The following is a 20,295-nucleotide window of genomic DNA, read 5'->3' on the forward strand; positions in this document are numbered from 1 at the left end:
ATATATATATATATATATATATATATAGGTCATCCCATAAATAATGTTTTTTTTTTAATACTTCTTTTATTTCATAAAATTAAGATAAACAAAGTTCTTTTTTAATCTAAAATACTCTCTCCATTTTCTACAATGCTCTTCCATCTATCAGGTAGATTTGCAAGGTCCCTCTTCAAAAATCAATTTGTCTGTAATGAAAAATACTTCTCCAGTACTGTTCTGACCTTGTCTATAGAATTCATATTTTTTCTGTCCAAATGAATTTGAGGACTGCGGAATAAAGGATAATCAGATGGGGCAACGTCTGGCAAATATGGTGGGTGGGGCATTGTTTCCCATTCAAACTGCTCCAGTCTTTGGAATGTCATCCTCGCTGTATGTGGCAGAGCATTATCCTGATGGAAGAACACCTTTCATCTTGATGGTCATTTTGCTTCTAGTGTTGACTTAAGCTGCTCAAGCTGCTCATTTGATCTCATTTGTTATCGTCTGGTTTGGGCTCAAAAGTTCAAAGTGGACTAAACCTTTCATGTCTGACGAAACATAACACCTTTAGCTTTGGGAGCTTGTATTTCTCCTTTCCCTACCCACTGTCTTCGGCACTTGACATTTTTATAGAGAACCCATTTCTCATCACCAGTCACTATTCAGTCCAAAAATGGTTCATTCGTGAGACATGACAGCAAAGATGAGCACACATTCACTCTTTGCACATGATTAAGACTTGGAAAGTTTGTGAGGAACCCATTGACCCAATTTGCTGACTTTTCCGATGGCATGCAGGTGTCAGATTGTTGAATGACCGAATTCAAGCTTCTCTGTTAGTTCATCAACAGTTACAATGGGAATTTGTTCCACCAGGGTTTGCAGGACGTCCTTGTTGAACTCTAGAGATCTTCCAGGATGAGGCTCATCTTCTAGGCTCTAGTTACCTGTTTGAAATTTCTGGAACCACTGTTGACACTGGCTTATGCTTATTGTCCGATCCCCATATACTGCATTAATATTCCTTGCACTTTCTGTTGTGTTGTTGCCTTTATTGAACTCATAAAGCAAAATGTTCCGAATATGCTCCTTTGTCACTTCCATTATAGCTTTGAAAAAATAACTTAAAATCGAACTGCACTCTTCAAAACTTGCACTAAGAATAAATACAGAGTAAAATTACTACCTGCCTTTATAGCAAGTCGATGCAGGTAGTTTATCCCATCCCCCTCAGACTTTTAGTCCATGCAATTGAAAAAACCACATTATTTATATCTATATATATATATGCATAAATGAGGACAGCTGTCAGTTTCTAGATCTTACTATCAGCTGTTAGATTTTCCATATTAGGGCAAATAAATTATTCAACAATATGTCAAAACATGATAACCAATGGAACCATAATCATACAAAGTCTCAAGGTACACTTTTATACAAAATGAATAAAGTAGTAAAAGCTAGTTCTGTGGAAATCATGTCATTTGATCAAAATCTTTCTTTGTCAGAGCCTAGTCTTAGTGCACCAATCTCACCCCCTAAACACTTCAATCACACAAGACAGCTGGAATTCCAGGTGAAGGACAGGCATCTAATGTCAATCAGCCATCTATTATTTCGTTTCATTGTTAAACTCTGCTCTTGCTGGTTGACCTCTTAATCATCTTAACCTCCAGTCTCAAGCTATCATTAAAACCACCACCAGCAACAATAGCTAAATACATACCAATGCTGCAAGTGGTATTTTATTATTATTCATGCATGCTTTCATTGCACTACCAAGCACAGCTTTGTGGGTCTTGGATATGTGCTGTGGTTTGCGTTGGTGTCATTTTTACTGTATAAAAAGTGCTCTACATTAACATGGGCTATGTCTAATATGCCTAGACATCTTTTATGTTATCAAATATTCTAACAATTTGGAAAATATTTAACAAAATGTTTGGATAACAAGTCTATCATTTAACCTTAACTAGAACAGCAATGATGTAGTTTGACTAGAATCTAGTTGTATGTTTCTGAAAATAACTGATAAATGATGTTTATGAATGGCTAGTGACGAAATATTTAAACAATAGTGCTGTCACATTTTATTAAAGTGGAGGGGGAAGCACAGACAGACAGAGGGTACTGCTTCACAAATGTTTAAAATAGGAACAGAAAGAGACTTTGGTGCGATAAGCTGGGATAATCTGAAACAAATTGACAAGAGTTCTTACTTGCCCTTATAATAAAGGATAGTCCTAGACATTGGCACACAGCCCACCCAATCACCTTTCCACTATACCCCTCTGCTGTTATAATTCCTTCCCTGACAGAAATTCCTTCCATTTCCCTTGTTCTTTGCCATAGTGCTTCTCAATAAGTGACTCCTACTGTTACCACCCTTTGTAACTAAAAATCTGTTCCCTCATTTTCTTTACCTACATTCATCATGCTTCTCCCCTTCCAAGAATCATCACCCACTCCCTCTTCTAATCTCCCTAGTTATAGGGGTCACTTTATGCCCTGAGCTTCATAAGTTACAAAGTGATCTTCACTAGTGCTGGTGCTATGAAAAAAGTACACAGCACACTCTGCAAAGTGGTTGGTGTTAGGGAGAGTATCCAGTCATGGAAACCAGGCCAAAGTAGATGTTAGAGCATAAAACAGTCCTTTGACTCATCTGTTCAAGTGTTTAACCCATGCCAGCATGGAAACCAGACAGATGATGGTAGCAAGATGCTATCTCCTGATGCATGGGAGGAAAGTAACTCCAAAAAAGATTTAACTCGGATCACAAGACCAATCTTAACCACGCTAACATAAAAAGCAGATACGAGAGAGAGAATGAGAGAAAGAGAGAACTGGTTACATAACAGTTAAAGTTATTAATGTAATAATAATGGCTTTATATACAATTTCACAGTAGCAGTGAATGTAAGATAAGTGACTGTTGAGGAGTGTATAATACTTGAAACTATAGTCTTGTCTAGTGGTTCCCAAACTGCAGTCCACGGACCACTAGTGGTCTGCAAAGGTAGTACCAGTAGGTGTCTCAAGCGTCTAAAAAATTAAACTTATAAATGCAACAAGAGATAAAAACGATATACCTCCTTCCCTACAGTAAAGTTTATTGGGCTGTAATGATGTGTACTTTGGATAATACTGTAATATTTAACTGAGTAAGGCAGAGAGCTGGTAGAATCATTACTGCACTGGGTAAAATGCTGAGCAGTATTTTGTCCGTCTTAATGTTCTGAGGTCAACTTTGCCTTTCATCCTTTCGGAGTTGATAAAATAAGTACCAGCTGAAGTCAATATAATCAACTTGCCCCTCCCTGGAAACTGCTGGCCTTGCACCAAAATTTGAAACCAATATGTATAGTGAGTAACCACAAGTGTGCTCTGGAGAGCCATTAGGCCATTATGTAAGAGGAGTTGATATGAATTATTAACTATAAAATGTAAAAACCAAATAATCTTGAATATATATGTGTAAACAACATGATTAGCTGTGAGTTTAATGAGGAAGTTGATGTACAAAGAGAATAAATATTAACCTCAATGCCATTTATCATTGTTACAGAAGTGCCATTAAAAATGTTTGAGCATGATCCACTGGTTTGGCTTGATAAACTGATAATGGTAGCTGAAACCAACAAGTTGGTCAATGACTCTTTGCTAGGCAAGATGTACTAGAGCCAAAGAATCACAATATCAATACATACCACAACCACAGTTTGGTACAGAAGATACAAGACGGCCAAAGAAGAAAGTTAGTATATGATCATATGTTTTGTCACATAGGATAGGTGGGTACAGTAACTCCAGCTAAATACTATCACCTCTACAAACTTTAAATAAAAAAAAATGATATTCTATTTTGAAGGATAAGCTGAAACAACTAGGTCCCCAAATGAAACAGCAAAAATATTTCATAAGTACTTAAATTGATGGTTGGTGACTCTGCAGTAAGTAAGATGACCCAACAGAGCAGTTTACTAATGATTCTGATATTGCTAGCATTACACTAAACTTCTCTGCATAGAAGAAACTTTGTTAACTCTTACCTGTTGTAAGACTAACCAATATACAACTGTACACAGTTTGAAGGACTGGGAATGGGAGGCAGGGTTAGCAATCCAATAACTCAAAAACATTTCCTGCTACGAAAACATCTTGGATCAGGGAGGTTAGCTGATTCAAGACAGAAAGAATAAGGATCTGCTTGAAAGGATTGATTGCACAGGATAGAAAAAACTGGAAGGACATATTGATGATGGACAGGAGGACAATGGAAGGAGGTACATTGCTGGTCAATGGTACATAAGACAAAGGGGAATGGAAGGACATATACTGAAGGTCTTTATGTTCTATAGGGCAAGAGGAGGTGCTCTGCAAAAATATCAGCTAGAAATCTCTAATCAGCAAATTCTCTTTTATACAAAACCAAACGAAAACAATTACAGTTCTTACTTATTCATATCAAGGATTTGATGTCTCTTATATACAGATTCTCTTCTACCACTCTTACACCAACTTATCCTCCATCATCATCTCCATCACTTTCCTGCTTTCACAGATTTTCTACCATTCACTATCAACATTACTCCATCATACTTACAAGAAAAAAAGCAAAATAAAAACACCTGTACTATAAATAAAAATTCTTCAAATTTCTTATCACACACACACAGATATTTGGGTGTACAAACGAGAGAAAAGGTACTCACTACATGCAATAGAGTTTATTTATTTAAAGCTGAGAATTCACTTGGTCACTACCCCAAGTTTCTCTCGTGCATTTATTCAGAGAACTTAGGGTGACCAGTCAGTTTCAAACACACACACAGACAAGAGACGGACAGACAAATATCCTGAGGTTATTTGTTCAAGAGTATAGCCAGATCACCTAAAACAAAGTACTTGGAGTATCAATACTGAATGTGAACAAATTTTATTAAAACAGTGAATTCAAGAAAACAACTTATGTTAGAAATTATAACTATAAAAAAGCATTGTCACTGCTGAAGTCTAGGTCTTTGGAATCTCAAATGCTATAAACATGATAAATTATATTAATCACCATGTCACCACTATTTTTTTTTTCTTCTTTAAATGCTGTTAATTGTAGGAATTCAAATAGTTTTTTTGTTTTTTTTCATAGTCAAAATATAAGACACTGCAAAAGAGAGAGAGGTGTGAACTATTTCAGTAAATTCTATATTTATAAAACAAAATATTTTACTCTGTCGTCTTAATGTACTATGGTTCTTTTAGTCTATATTGTTGCATTACCTAACAAAAGTCAAATTACATCCTGCCATCTTTAAAAAAAAAAAGCAACAGAGCATATAGTCCTAGATAGTGCAGTAAGCAAACATAGACAACATTACATTCCTGCCAACCCTCAACAAAGAAGAAAGAATAGCACTTGGTTGGTACTCATTTTCAGCTGAATAGACTGGAGCAACATGATATGAAGTAGTTTTCTCAAAGACACAATGTTGGACTTGTGGGAGCTAAGTTCGATTCCTCCTACAAGAACAGCTACTATGTAACATATCAGATAGCATCAAATGAAAGTGTGATCTGTCTGGCATCAACTTAAAAGTGCAAAAACTGGAAAAAGTAGATCTTGGAATTTTCAGATTCAGTCAAAAACTTCTCCAGTCATCAATATAATCAATAAAGGGATGAATTGGCAGAGACTGGGTATTGGATACAATGTTTTCTGGCATTTGTTTTGACTATCTGTGCTCCAAGTTCAAATCCTGTCCTTTCATCCTTTCAGAATCAACAAAATAAAATGACAGTCCAGGGTAGTGGAATGGTAGAATTAGGAGAGCATCAAGCAGGATGATTTGTGGCATCTGATCTAGCTCTGTGTTCCAAGTTCAAATACCATCTTCAGTCACCAGCAAAATAAATAAATAGCCATCTGTGTATCACACTTAATGCATACACATTCCAAGCAAATTATCTGTGGTATTCATCTGTGGATAATATCCCCAATAGATAAGGTGTTTAAAAACACAAAACTATCAGTAGAAGCTACAAAATCAATCAGCAGTAGCAGTGACAATGCTAGATGTATATTTCTGCCTTGTTAGGCTTTGTCCATAGCATACATCTAGCATTCTTACTACTACTACTGGACAATTGGAAATGGACACTACTTGCATGATGGTAGCACTCATTTACAATTATCACACAATGTCAAGGCAAAGAGACAATAGCATGCATGCACACACACACACACGTATATGATGAGCTTCTTTCAGTTTCTGTCTAGCAAATCTACTCACAAAGATTTGGTCAAACCAAGGCTTTGGTAGAAGACATGTGCCCAAGTTGATATGCAGAGGAATATGTACATACATATATATTTAATATCATCTAAATAATTACCTCATAACATGTGGAACTCTGTTAGTGTATGCAGAATTTATATAAAAATTTATAAAACAAGATGGAATGAACAGGCTTTCATCACCAATCATGATTGCTTCTGTGCAATGGTAACAGTTGTCAGTTGCTGAGTTTTCCATATACTACTACATAAAATATATAAATAATCAAATATGATCCAGCAACACCTATGTACTGGCATATCATCAGGTGAGTGACTTTGACAGCTCTGCTGAATCATATTCAGTTTCCTCTCGTTTTATACCCCTTTCTATTTTTAGCATTTTCTCTATACCGAGTAACTTTGAGATTCAAATAGACATAAGTTATAAAAATACCAAATAAAGTAATGACAGTAAAAAATTTAAAATATGTAATTTGAAAAATTAGCTAAAAATATGTAATTTATATTTCTAATACTTTACTGCCATTACTTTATTTGGTATTTTTATGACTTGTGCCTATTCAAATCTATAAGTTACTTAGTATAGAAAGAATACTAAAAATACAATGGAGGTATAAAACAACGAGAAACTGAACATGATCCAGCAGTGCTATCAAAGCCACTCACCTTATGACATATGGAAAACTCAGTAACTAACAGCTGTTACCATTGCACAGAAACAATTGTTGTGATTCGTGATTAAAGTCTATTCATTCCATATTGTTTTATAAATTTATAAATATATAAATCACACACATACACACATCATCAGCCTTATTTAATGTCCACTTTTCCATGCTTGTACGGGTCAAATAGAATTTGCTGAGACAGATTTTCTGTAGCTAGATGTCCTTCCTGTCATCAACCCTCACCTGTTTCCAAGCAAGTTAATATTTCCCATGGCCAGACATGCTTTTCATGAAAGACTGGAAATGAACATTGCTTGTATGGTGGTGATACTCATTTACAATCATCAGTTGATGTCATAATATAAGGGTATACATGAACACACACACATGTATACATACATACATACATACATACATACATACATACTGGGCTTCTTTCAGTTTTCATCTACTAAATCTACTCACAAGGCCTTGGTCAGCCCAGAAGAGACTTGCTCAAGGTGCCATGGAGTGGAGATGAACCCAAGACCACATGACTGGGAAGCAAACTTCTTAACCACACAGCCATGTAGGATATGTAGGCGTACTGTGTGATTGCCTCTGAGCAAATATTTTGGAAGTCAAACATTTGTACAATTAATATTCAGTCTACTCTGCCTTACATTGATTCCATTTTTGAGTCTTAATCTTTTTGGATGTATGCTGTGAATTACACACACACACACACATTATATGAATCCTTGTATTTGAGTTGTTGTTTTGCCCTAGCTCAGCTCTAATTCAGCAACCCTATAGTAGTCCAGCCACAACCATCCCATCCTATTTTTTTATATATTAAGGATAACATTGGCTTTAGTTCCCTTTTCAAGACTGTAGAGTGTAATTTTAAAGAAATTTCACTGTTATTTCTAGCATAATGAGCGAACATACAGCATCTCTTCCGATATTCATTTCCAAATTAGATTAAATTTCCTTTTTGACTCATCCATCATGTAATCCTCTCCCTCCTTCCCTCTCTCTAGCACTCTTCTCCCCCTCTCTCTGCAGCACATTCCTCTTCCCCTCTCTCTCTGCTTCACACTCCTCCCCCCCTCTCTCTGTTGCACACTCCTCCACCTCGGACTCTTCCACTTACTTTCTAAATTATGTCCTTCCTTCTGTCTTACCCCCTTCGATATGTACTTTCATTTTACGTACCCCTCCCCTATCGATTTCCTCAACCGATTTTTTTCTGAATCTAAATCGAAAATAATAGAACAAAAGAAAGGAAAGAAGAAAATAAAAAGAACTCTTTCTTCCCAGTTGTCGAAATATTATATGACACACACACAATTGCATTCATACATATATTTCTCCAGACACACTAGTTGCCTATGAAAACGTTCAAAGACCCAAATACTCGGTGAACTACTACTACAGCATATATTTGATACAGCCACACACAAATGCACGGGGAGGGCGCAAGAGATAGAGTCAATAATTGAAAATGATTAGGAATGCTAAAAAAACAAAGAAAAAAACTCCAATACATTTAAGTGTGTGTGTGTGTGTGTGTGTGTGTGTGTGTGGTGCAGTTGTCATGGTTGGTGATCATAGCTCCGCTCGAACAGGGTTAAATACCAACTGCTATAGATAACAGCTAAACACTTTGCCAACCATGTCATCGCTCTACATGTTCTCAACTCCAGACGGTCAAGCCCGTAGCCATATCTACCAGACATAACTACACACCGTGTTACACGAGGGCCTCACCCACCCTAAAAAATAGAGAGGAGGCAGAAATCGTCAATAGAAATGTGGGCATTTAACCTCAATAGCTAAAGATAATTGGCATTTGACAAAGGACAACAAAGATGAATATATATGCGTGTGTTTAAGAATACACACACCTCCTACCCCGTTTCAACCCTCTCTCCTTTCCATGTCAATAAAATCAACAGTTTTGCAGTGTGTGCATATGTACACACACACACACACACACGATGATAGCTGTTGTTTCGGTAATTAACTGTTAACAACAACAGAAAATATTAATTCTAAGGAACAAAGAATGGATGGATGTAAATATCTGCATCAAATCTCTGTATAGAATATTAATGTTTAGCAAGTCCTTTTTTGACGTTGTTATTGAATATGTGTATATATATATAAAAACACAGCCTGCATTCCTACCCACTGTCGATAAATTTTGCCCTCCTACAGGTTAACGGATTCGGAGTCATTCCTTATCCTGAAAAACTGACTTACAAATATCACATACAATAGTATGTACAACTACTACGATCTCCATCTATCTATCTATCACACAATACCGATGTGGATAGGAGCTGGTTTCTAACAAAGAAACGAAGCACCATCACTGAAATTTAGATAACAACGATAGTCGTTACACACACACACACACACACACACACACACACACACACACACACACTCACTCATAAGTAAGGTCAGTGTGTGTGAGTCAATGGCTTCATTCCATTGTTACTCGGAGTTTTCAAAAACGGGGTATATATTGATTGCAGATCCTTCAGACAGTATTTTGAAAGGTGAATATTGTCTGAAGGATGACAGCCACATATCTCCACCCTTTAAACTAACTCAGAGCGACGATGGTGAGAAATCCAGGTTGTCTTCCTATATATAAAGCTACTTCGCGAATGAATGAGTACTTTTTCTCCGTTTGTATACACACGCACATAAACAGGCACGTGTGTGTGTGTACACACATAAACATTCGACAAACGAAATATATTTTATAAATGGTTTGCATCCATAAACTTTGAAAAAAATATCTAGAATATTCTTTGCAACAGGATAAACAACAAAATTAATTACATGAATTAATCAACAACCCAAGCACTACACACTAACCATTCTAAAGAATGAATGTGGGTGTGTACACACAAATATATAACAGTTCTTTTAAGACAAAGAGAACAAAAGAGGGGTGATAGTGATGGCATTATATCAAAACATCCTAGATTTCACATTTGTTGTTGTTTAGTCTAGGTCAACTCTAATCAAGCACAATTACGATCTCTTAACACTACATTATTTAATGTATCTTTCATTTCGTTAAGACAGCAAAGTATAAGTTAAAAGCAGTTAAGTTGCTACTTCTAGGAGGTCGAACGACTACATATCGGCTCCGTTGACCTGCTTGTCCGTGCGTGTGAATACACACGTACATACACACACACACACACACACACATATGTCAATATATTCCCGATAATATACACTCGTCATTAAAATATGAGAAGAGATGGTAAAAATTACATTATGTATACACGCTTTTCCACAGAATTGTCATTACATACTCTGCGCTATTCTTGTACAATTATATACACCCTTTTCCACATATGAAAACACTTCTCTACTATTATACTACTATTACTGTCTGGAATCATAACTGTTTATAATTTAGCATCCAACTACTAACTCTACAGAACAGATCGTGTGTGTGTGTGTGTGTGTGTGTGTGTGTGTGTGTGTGTGTGTGTGTGTGTGTGTGTGTGTGTGTGTGTGTGTGTGTGTGTGTGTGTATACACACAACATTATTCGAGATTTTAAACGGCGAAATTTTACAAAATTATCAAAGATTTTCCTATCGTTGAACAATAATTATTCCATATAAATTCTATCGATATAAAAAACATTCGCCAATGTTGTCTCAAAGAGGTAACAGACAAACCCGAATAAAACGAGCTATCTAGGTGATAAAATAGCAAAAATTTATTTCTAAAATATAAATGTATTTCTTCAAAAAAATAACAACAGAAAGAGTATCACCAACAAAACAAAATATAGATTTTTTCCTTCTGTCTTCTTCTGCAAGATGCCAGCTACAAAGCAACGTCTCACAGAAACGAGGGCAAACAAAAAAACCTGTATGCAGACAACATCTTTACCCACATACCTCTTCAGCACGGCTCACTACCAAAAATAAATTACTATTCTACTGGGGTTGATTAAAATAAGGTACCAGATATATACTAGGATGAATCAAATCAACTTAACCCCATCCCAAATGTTGTGCCCCGCCGTCTATGTTAGAAATCTTTAATTGAATCAAGGTTGACTTGGTTTTCAATTGTGGTAGTGATGCAGTAAGAGTCTTTGGTAGATGTCAGTGATCTTACTCCAAATTTGTGGTCTTGTGCCAATGTAAGAAAACATAAGCCCACCTTCCACACAGAGTCGATAGCCTGGAGAGCCACACACATCACACAGTCACTAGACCAACCTACTAGAAATTGCAGCCAAATCTCCCTCAAATCAAAACCTACCATATTTAAAATGGATAATGTAGTTGTAGATATACCATGTTTGAATAACAGACAGGATGGTCATGTCTAGAACGCCTTTGAGTATAAGTCTGCTCGATCAGATTTAACCTGAAACTACACTACCACTAATGTGCAACCACCACTGTTGTTAATCCTTGTTTGCTAAAACAGTAGATGATGCTGAACTAAAACTCACATTAACCAACCAATCCTTATGATTATTTAACAGTTATCATTGTCTCTCCTTGGAGGTAAAGATGATATTTGAACAGTCAAAGAATTATTGGGGACAAGCCGAGAGTTTACTTGCTCCCAATAAACTTTTTTAACAAATCCCCTAATGACCAGTGGAATTATGCTGTTAAACAACACTACTCCCTGGTTTAAAGTCTAGCCAATTCTTTTTAAATAATGGTAAAACAGTTACCTTTCATGATATGCATCAAATGTGTCCAACTGATTTATGTCAACTAAATTTGCTGGTGCTATTATTTTAAGGTATGTTAGATTTATAATACATTTTTCATCATTTTTACTATTTATTAAGGTAATTGGCTGGCAGAATCATTAGCATGCCAGACAAAATGCTTGGCAACAGTTTTTCCAGCTCTTTATTTTCTGAGTTCATCATCCCCTTAGAATCTTCTCCCTGTTCATGTCTTCCTAGAGATAGTGACTTGCAGAACATTAACATACAAACAGTGGCATAAATCCTACCCATCTTGAAATGCTTGCAAAGGTTGCAGGCATGTTCCCTTACTCCAAACTCAACACGTAAAATGAAACAAACAGTAGAATCATAAGAGTGGCTTACACAGTTCTCCTCCAAGCCTTATTCAGATTTACACTTGGTACTTGAGACAACCTCTGGCATAGGAGCAAGTTCTTTCAAAGTTCAAATTCCAAACTATATATACACATAAATGATATGCAGTTTCTCTACTCTTAGAGTTTCATTTCAAAACTCAACATTATCTACTTTTCCATTCACCCACAATTAGCAATGATACACAGACAATGATACATTTAACTGCAGTTCTATTTACAACAGGCCTAGTTGTTTAGAAAAAAATATTTAAATACTGTAGCATTCACTGCTGATAACCAAGTCACTAGATTCATTTGTGCTAGTCATTGTAAATATTGTTTAGTAACACTGACCAAGCCTTCAACCAATAGCAGGTATGACATATACCATATATAAGACAGACATTGCAAATGAGAAGTCAACTGTCTCTACCAATCCTGTGGCTCTTTATATTGTAAGATGATTCAGTTATATTGTTGCTTATCTCACATTCATACCATTTTAACAAAATATTACCCTTGGGTGCTTACGAGGAGTGTATGAAAAGTTTTGAGCCTAACCTAGAAACGGGGCTGCTAGGTAGTTGAAACAATTTTTTCTGGTAAGTACAGTCTTTTTGGAGTATTCTTGCTCATTTTCATGATTCTGATATTTTAATTTTATTTGTTGCAGATTTCTGAATAAACAAGTGTTGAGGTTACAAGGAAAATGGAGGAAACTGAGTATTGTGCTGTCATAAAGTACCCTCATTTGAAAGGCATGACTCCATCAGAAATCCATGAAGATATGGTGAGAACCTTAACAGACAATGCTTCTTCATATGCAACAGTCAAATGCTGGGTAAATGAATTCCAGCGTGGCAGGGAGAGTGTGGAAGATGATCCCACACCAAGGAGACCTCCAACTGCAACCACTGAGGACAACATTGACCTTGCTCTTGGTATGACAATGCAAGATCGTCGAATATCATGTCGTCAGATAGCTGAGAGACTGGGCATCTCGACTGAAAGAGCAGACAACATTGTGACAAAAGAACTTGGGTTCTCAAAGGTTTCTGCAAGGTGGGTCCCTTGCCTTTGGACTCCTGAACAGAACTGCACCATGTGCACTTTGTTCACAAGCAATCTGGAACTGTTTGAAGCCAATGAAGAGAATTTTCTTGCTCGTTTCATTACTATGGACGAAAGTTGGGTTCATCACTACCAGCCTGAAACCAAAGAACAATCAAAGCAGTGGAAGCACACATCTTCTCCTACCCCAAGAAGGCCAGGGTCATTCTTTCAGCTGGCATGGTCATGGCATCAGTTTTTGGAGGTTCTCAAGGTGTCTTGCTGATCAATTACCTTGAAAAGGGTCACACCATGACAGGGCTGTATTATTCTCAGCTACTGAAACGCCTCCGAGAAGCAATCAAAGAAAAAAGACCGGGAATGCTCACCAGATGAGTCCTTTTTCATCACGACAATGCTCCAGCCCACACCTCAGTGGTTGCCATGGCAACAATTCGTGATTGTGGATATGAACTTGTTCCCCATCCGCCTTATTCGCCAGACTTAGCCCCCTCTGACTTTCATCTATTCCCCAAAATGAAAAAAGCCCTGGCTGGTCACCATTTTACCAGTGACAATGACTTCATAGACGCTGTAGGAAGTTTATTGGAGTCTCAAACAAAAGAGTTCCTCTACGCCGGGATAATGGTGCTTCAGCACCGTTGGAGAAAGTATTCAGCCATCGAGGGGGACTATGTTGAAAAATAAATCATCAGAGGTCTTGTACTATGTTTTGTTTTTTTGAGGCTCAAGACTTTTCATACACCCTTCGTAAAAGATTGAGATATTTTTAACTTGACAATCTGTTACTCTCAGTATGGTGTGGCCATATGTTATTTTTTTTTTGGTGGGCGGGGCTCGATCACAATATAAACATTAACTTCTTGAAAGTAAACCTAACCACATACAGTGAAGCTGCATTACACTGTACATGTTAGTGATTAAGGTGTCAATCAATCTATTTGGTCAGATTTGTAAACAATAATTTTTAAAATCAGCTCCAGAAGTATTGGAATAGGATATATGATTAAATTAACCTTGGTATTTGGCTATTATTTTACAACCTCTAAAGGATAAAAAGCAAAGTTGGTACCAGCAGGACTTGAATTCAACACATTTATCACACTACAGATCCAGCAGTCAACAATCCAATGAATTTCTGACATTAAACAAAACTACTAATCCAGTAGGAGAGGTACAGCTGCTGAAATGTAGCCTTTTTAAAGAACTGGTATTTCAGTACAGTTCTATATTTAAGAGATTCAGAGTTCGATTCCAGGCAGTGACCTGAATAATAATAATAATATCGAAAAATACCTTAGGAATGAGAACCCAGGTTCAAAATTTCCCCCAAGACACCTGATGAAGGCTGGAGGGTAAATAATGTGGTATTTCAGTATCTCTATTCTGGAAGGATGACGAGTAGAGATGGATTTTGGTGAGATCTGAACTCAATTTGTAACTAGAACACATCTACAAATCGAATAATAGTAGAAATCAAACTGACCTTTGTACTAGACCAATACTATGATAAAAATAATTTTTCTCTTGATTCCTAAACTACTAATGTTCCACAAAGAAAAAGCAAAAAAATGAATTTCTTCCAGGTTGTAATTATTTTCATTTTTAATAAAATGTTTCACTTTGCAAAATAGTGTTTTTTTAATAAGTCACTTATTATATCATTATCATTTAACATCCCATTTTCCATGCTGGCATGGGTTGGATAGTTCAACAAAGACAAGCTAGGGGGCTGTACCAGATACTATGTCTGCTTTGGATAAAGAAACAAGGAGCAAGTATCTTGTTGAAGAGATGAATACATGGATTGCCCACCTGAAAACAGAGGGAGTGATGCTGATGATTTCTAAAAAGAATGAAATGGTGCTATACATGATTACCACCATCTAGAAATTTTGAAATAAGTAAAAAATTTTTGAAAAATAAATAAAATGAGAATTCTATGCAACTTTTCTTCATAATTCCTTAATTTCAATTTTCTAATCCTATTTCATATTATGAAGAAATTATCTCCCATGTAATAGCTACCATCCCCAGGGAAATCAAGTATATTTGAATAATAATAACTTCAAATTTTGGCACAAGGCCAGCAATTTTGGGGAAGATGGGTTAGTCAATTACATTGACCCCAGTGCTCAACTGGTACTTATTTTATCAACCCTGAAAGGCAGAATAGACCACAGGGGAATCTGAACTAAAAATGTAAACAGCCAGAAGAAATGATGCTAAATATTTTATCCAACAAACTAATGATTTTGTTAACTTGCCTTATAATTCTAATTTTGGTACATGGCCAGCAATTTTAGGAGTAGGGATTAGTCAATTACATAGACCCAGCATATGGAAGGTATTTTACGTTACCAACTCTAGAGCGATGAAGAGTATTGTTGACTGTGACAGGGTTTAAACTTAAAATGTGAAAAACCAGAACAAATACTGCAAGGCTTCTTTTTTTTTAAGGCCTCTAAAGATTATATCAATCCACTGCCCTCCTCCTAAAAATAATTCTACTATAGGCACATATAGAAACAGGTTAGTCGATTAAATTGATTAGTACTCAGCTACTACTTTTTTTATTGATCTTGGCAAAATTTGAACTTGGAACATAATGAGCTGAAAGAAAAGTTAAGAATAATAATGATTTCAAATTTTGGCACAAGGTCAGAAAATTCAGGAAAAGGGACTAGTTGATTACATTGAACCCTGTGTTCAACTCCTACTTATTTCATCAACCCCAAAAGGATGAAAATCGACCTCAGTGGAATTTGAACTCAGAATGTAAAGAGCGATGAAATGTCATTAAGCATTTTACCTGGCATACTAACAATTCTACCAGCTCACCTTAATAATAATCCTTTCTACTAAAGGCAGAAAACCTGAAATTTCGGGGAGGGGACTAGTTGATTACATTGACTCCAGTGTTTCATTTGTACTTGATTTATCGACATTGAAAGGATGAAAGGCAAAGTCATCTTCATCAGAATTTGAACTTAGAACATGAAAACGGACAAAATGCCACTAAGCATTTTGCTTGGTGTGCTAACAGTTTTGCTAGCTATAATAATAAAAGAAAGATACAATGATGATAGTGATTCCTAACTTGAGGCAATAGAAAATGATATTTGTTCAAAATAACCCAGTGGGACTGAACCTAGGAACTCATGGCTGCAAAGTGAACTTCTTAACCATTCAACCATACTGCAGCCACACTTAAACACATGAAAGTACAGGTTTGCCACCAAATGAATTCACTCAGGTCTTCCAAGCCAACAAAGAGGCCATAAGCAGATGCTAGAAATAGCAGCAAAATCTCCCTGTATCACATCTGACAGTCTAAGAGAGAGCCATGTTGAATAATGTGATGTTGGATTCCCTGTATATAGCAAAAATATATGGTAATGGCTGAAATACAACTTGATCATAGGCTTGCATGATTCAGGTTGATCTGGAGTTGAACAACAACTATTAAATCTTTCTAGTTAACAAGTACTGCTGCATTAGTGATTCACAACTGGAGTCCATATAAGACTTTGTTGTTGAAATTTATGTGCAATAAATTGATTATACTTCTACAATACACAAAATATTTTAATTCTTTTTTTTTATACAATTCCTAATAATATTTAATTATAAAAATAACAGTAGAACTTTTTATATATACGCTGAATGACTATGTAGGTCCAGTAGAATAAAATAGAAATCAAAGGGAGCAATAAGCAAATAATTGAGAACTACTGCTCTACATGATTGCTGAACATGCTAGAAAAAGCCGCTAAATTTTCTCAAAGCACACTCCATCTTAACAAAGCATATTAGTGTTGTCCAAAATTATAATTAGAAAAGAACCACTGTCATAGCTGGATTGCCTTTAAACATAGATCTGTTCAATAAAGGTTGACTTAGCGCTAAATAACAACAGCAACTGGGTCTCTTTGTGCTTAAAATGCTTACTTGGGGGGTAATAATAGTTTCTGGCATAAGCTGAAGACCTTAAATTTGAGGGAGGGTAAGGAAACAGCTACTTAGATTGCACCCAGTATCTGACTAATACTTATTTTATCCTACACAAGTAAGGATGAACAATCTCATTAAAAATTTATTTGCTACAAATTAATTGATAACAGAGGGTGGGGAGGTTGATAAAAATAAACACAATGTCACAAATATTTTAGGAGTTTATTTTCCTCAATAACAGTAATAATTCTTTCAGCAATTTTGAGGGGAGGGGCAAGTTATTTACATTTACCAGTATTTGACTGGTATTTTATCAACCCTGAAAGAATGAAAGGCTAAACTGATCTCAACAGGATTATTGTGCCCTGGTACAAAACCAACATCTTGGAGGCTCAATGAAAAATCACTTCTATCAACATTTGTATTGCTATTTTATCAATAAATAGCAAAGCAGTGAGCTGGCAGAATTGTTAACATGTCAGGCAAAATACTTGGTGAGATTTCGTCCATCTTTGCCTTTCATCCTTTCGGAGTCAATAAAATAAATACTGAGGTTGATGTAATCAACTAGCCCTCTTCCCCGAAATTGCTGGCCTTGTACCAAAATTTGAAACCAATAGTCATGATTTCTTACAATTAGATTGCCATCCAGTAGATAACTTGTGCTGTAAGGAACACTAAATACTTTATTCTACAACTAATGATTCAGATCAACTCCTAGCCTAAATAATGGAAAAAACTCACCTATCACGTAATACCACAATTATTAACGCAATCTCACAACTGATACTTATTGAGGAAGAAAGCTTATTTTTATTGGTTTCATAAAAAAAAAAGCATAATCCGATAGATTATCATCTGAACCAAAGTGTAAAAAAAAAATATCTAGATGTTAAACCCACAGATAAACACAAACAAAATAATTATATTTAGCACAATGAGGTCACCAAACTCTGGCTTTTTAAAATTTTTTCATTCATTTTTTGTCATCACATGTGATAACAGCTCGACTACCCTCCATGACTTCTATAATTGGAAGTGAAGGTCACCAATGAGCAGAGGACTATAAAAAAATAAGTACCACAAAAAAGTAGATGGTTCTACCAGAATATATAAATACTGCAAATCAAGTAGAGTCAATTGTCTTAATCAATTGAAGGTTTTATTTCATCTTTTTCATTGTAACAGAACATAAACAGAACAAACCTCATATACAAATAATCAGTGAAGTTCACATAATGATTGATTACAAACACACACACACATTACATATGCCATTAGGAAATGTATCCTGCCATAGAGACCACTCCAAAGAAGACACTGAGGCTTGGTACAGCTGTCTGGCTCACCGGCTCCTGACATATCATGCCAGCATGAAAAAACAGACATTAAATCACACACACACATAGGTAAGAAGACGTGTACAGTAGATACAGACGAAGTGCTCACACCAAAACAAATACCTAAAATCCGATTGAATGAAGGAATATGGAATCACTGCAAATAAAAGTTGGTTATAAATAATGTATTGGCGAAGCTAATGACAGGAAAATAAAATAAAAGATGGATAGGTAGTTGCAAATTCATCAAATCCTTTATAAGACAGTTATAACTAAGTTATGATTTGATACCTTTGTAACTACCTGTCCAGCAAATCAGGTGGATCAGAAAAGGACATCACTGCAAGAAGCAAGAAGGGTTAGCAAGCCTTCGCTATTCTTCAGCAGGTATAGAAGTCCACTGCCATCTCAACTCGAACTAAACTCCGCTTATTTAGTTCAAACGTAAAATCTGTGCTTTTGTATGGCTCTGAAACATGGAGAGCCACCTGCAGCAACTACAAGAAAATCCAAACCTTCATCAACAAATGCCTCTGGCAGATCCACCATCTGAAGTGGTTCAACAGAGTGCCAAACACCGATCTGTGGGAAAGGGCCAACCAGGAGCCCATACATGTTCAGATTAGACGAAGGAAATGGAGATGGATCGGACATATACTGTGGAAAGAACCCTCAAATGACATGACAAGCACTTGACTGAAACCCGCAGGGGAAGAGGAAGCGAAGACACCCGAAGCAGACATGGAAGCGGAGCATTTTTGATGAGCTCAGGACCACCGGCCTGACATGGGAAGCAGCCAAGAAACACTCCAATGACCGCAAAAAGTGGAAAATAACTGTTGAGGCACTATGCTCCAGAAGGGACAAAAGGGATTAAGAAGAATATATATCTTCAATCTTGGCTCAAAACATCTCTCCTGTCCTTTGTTGGCTGTAGCTTTTCCTAGGGTATTGCCATGCACACCGACCATTGATCACCACACTTCATTTGCAAGGGGCTTTTGGGGGGGGGGGAGTTTAATTGGTCAATCTCAAAGGTCCATCTACTGTCTACTATTCAAAGATACCTGTGATTCCACATTTACCACAACTGTTCTTTCTTCAAAGTTCATACCAAACAGAATTCTTTCATGAGCTTGCTGCATTGTTCTTCCTTTACTAAAATTCCAGGTTTCTGAACCACGACTATTGGTTGTATGAACAATACAGCAAAAAGGAAAGTACCTTTGAAGTGTGTTCTACATATGTATACACACACAAATATATGGCCTAGTTCCACACATGTAATTTAGTAGGTTGGAAAAACCCAAAACAACTGGTTAACAGAGTATTCATTAAAATTAGTAGTCCCTCTCTAGGAGTGTTTAAAATTTAAATACAAGAGAGGTAAATCCAATAAGTTCTAATAATACACACACACACACACACACACACACACACACACACACACACACACACACACACACACACACACACACACACACACACACACACACACACACACACACACACACACACATCCCATGCACTCATAATGTAAAGTTGCCACATATCTTCTCTATAGCAAGTCACCTATGCTTGTCTATCACATTTTAAGCGCAACACCTGGCATAATGACACTTCCTTCTCTACTACAACCAATCAGTCAAGGGTCTTTTCTTTACCTTGTGACTTACTTGGCAACTTCAGTGTAGATGTCACTTCTAAAGCTGTAGAAACCATGCCGAAACAGTCAATGGAGATTGTTTGATCCTTAGAATTGAAGATGAACATTCAATGATGACATACACATAGATTATCTATCTATTTATACACACACACACACATTTATATAAGTATATATATATACATATATATATATATATATATATATATATATA

At 36.3% G+C, this 20,295-nt stretch overlaps 1 protein-coding gene across 5 annotated transcripts in view; it reads right to left on the bottom strand.

Annotated features, from left to right (window-relative positions):
• Positions 1-20,295, bottom strand: part of LOC106883725 (hepatocyte growth factor-regulated tyrosine kinase substrate) — an 86,976-nt gene that overhangs the window by 60,954 nt on the left and 5,727 nt on the right. The gene's annotated exons all lie outside the window — the stretch shown is intronic.

This window comes from Octopus bimaculoides, chromosome 17 (assembly GCF_001194135.2).
Source record: "Octopus bimaculoides isolate UCB-OBI-ISO-001 chromosome 17, ASM119413v2, whole genome shotgun sequence".
Lineage (NCBI taxonomy): Eukaryota > Metazoa > Mollusca > Cephalopoda > Octopoda > Octopodidae > Octopus > Octopus bimaculoides.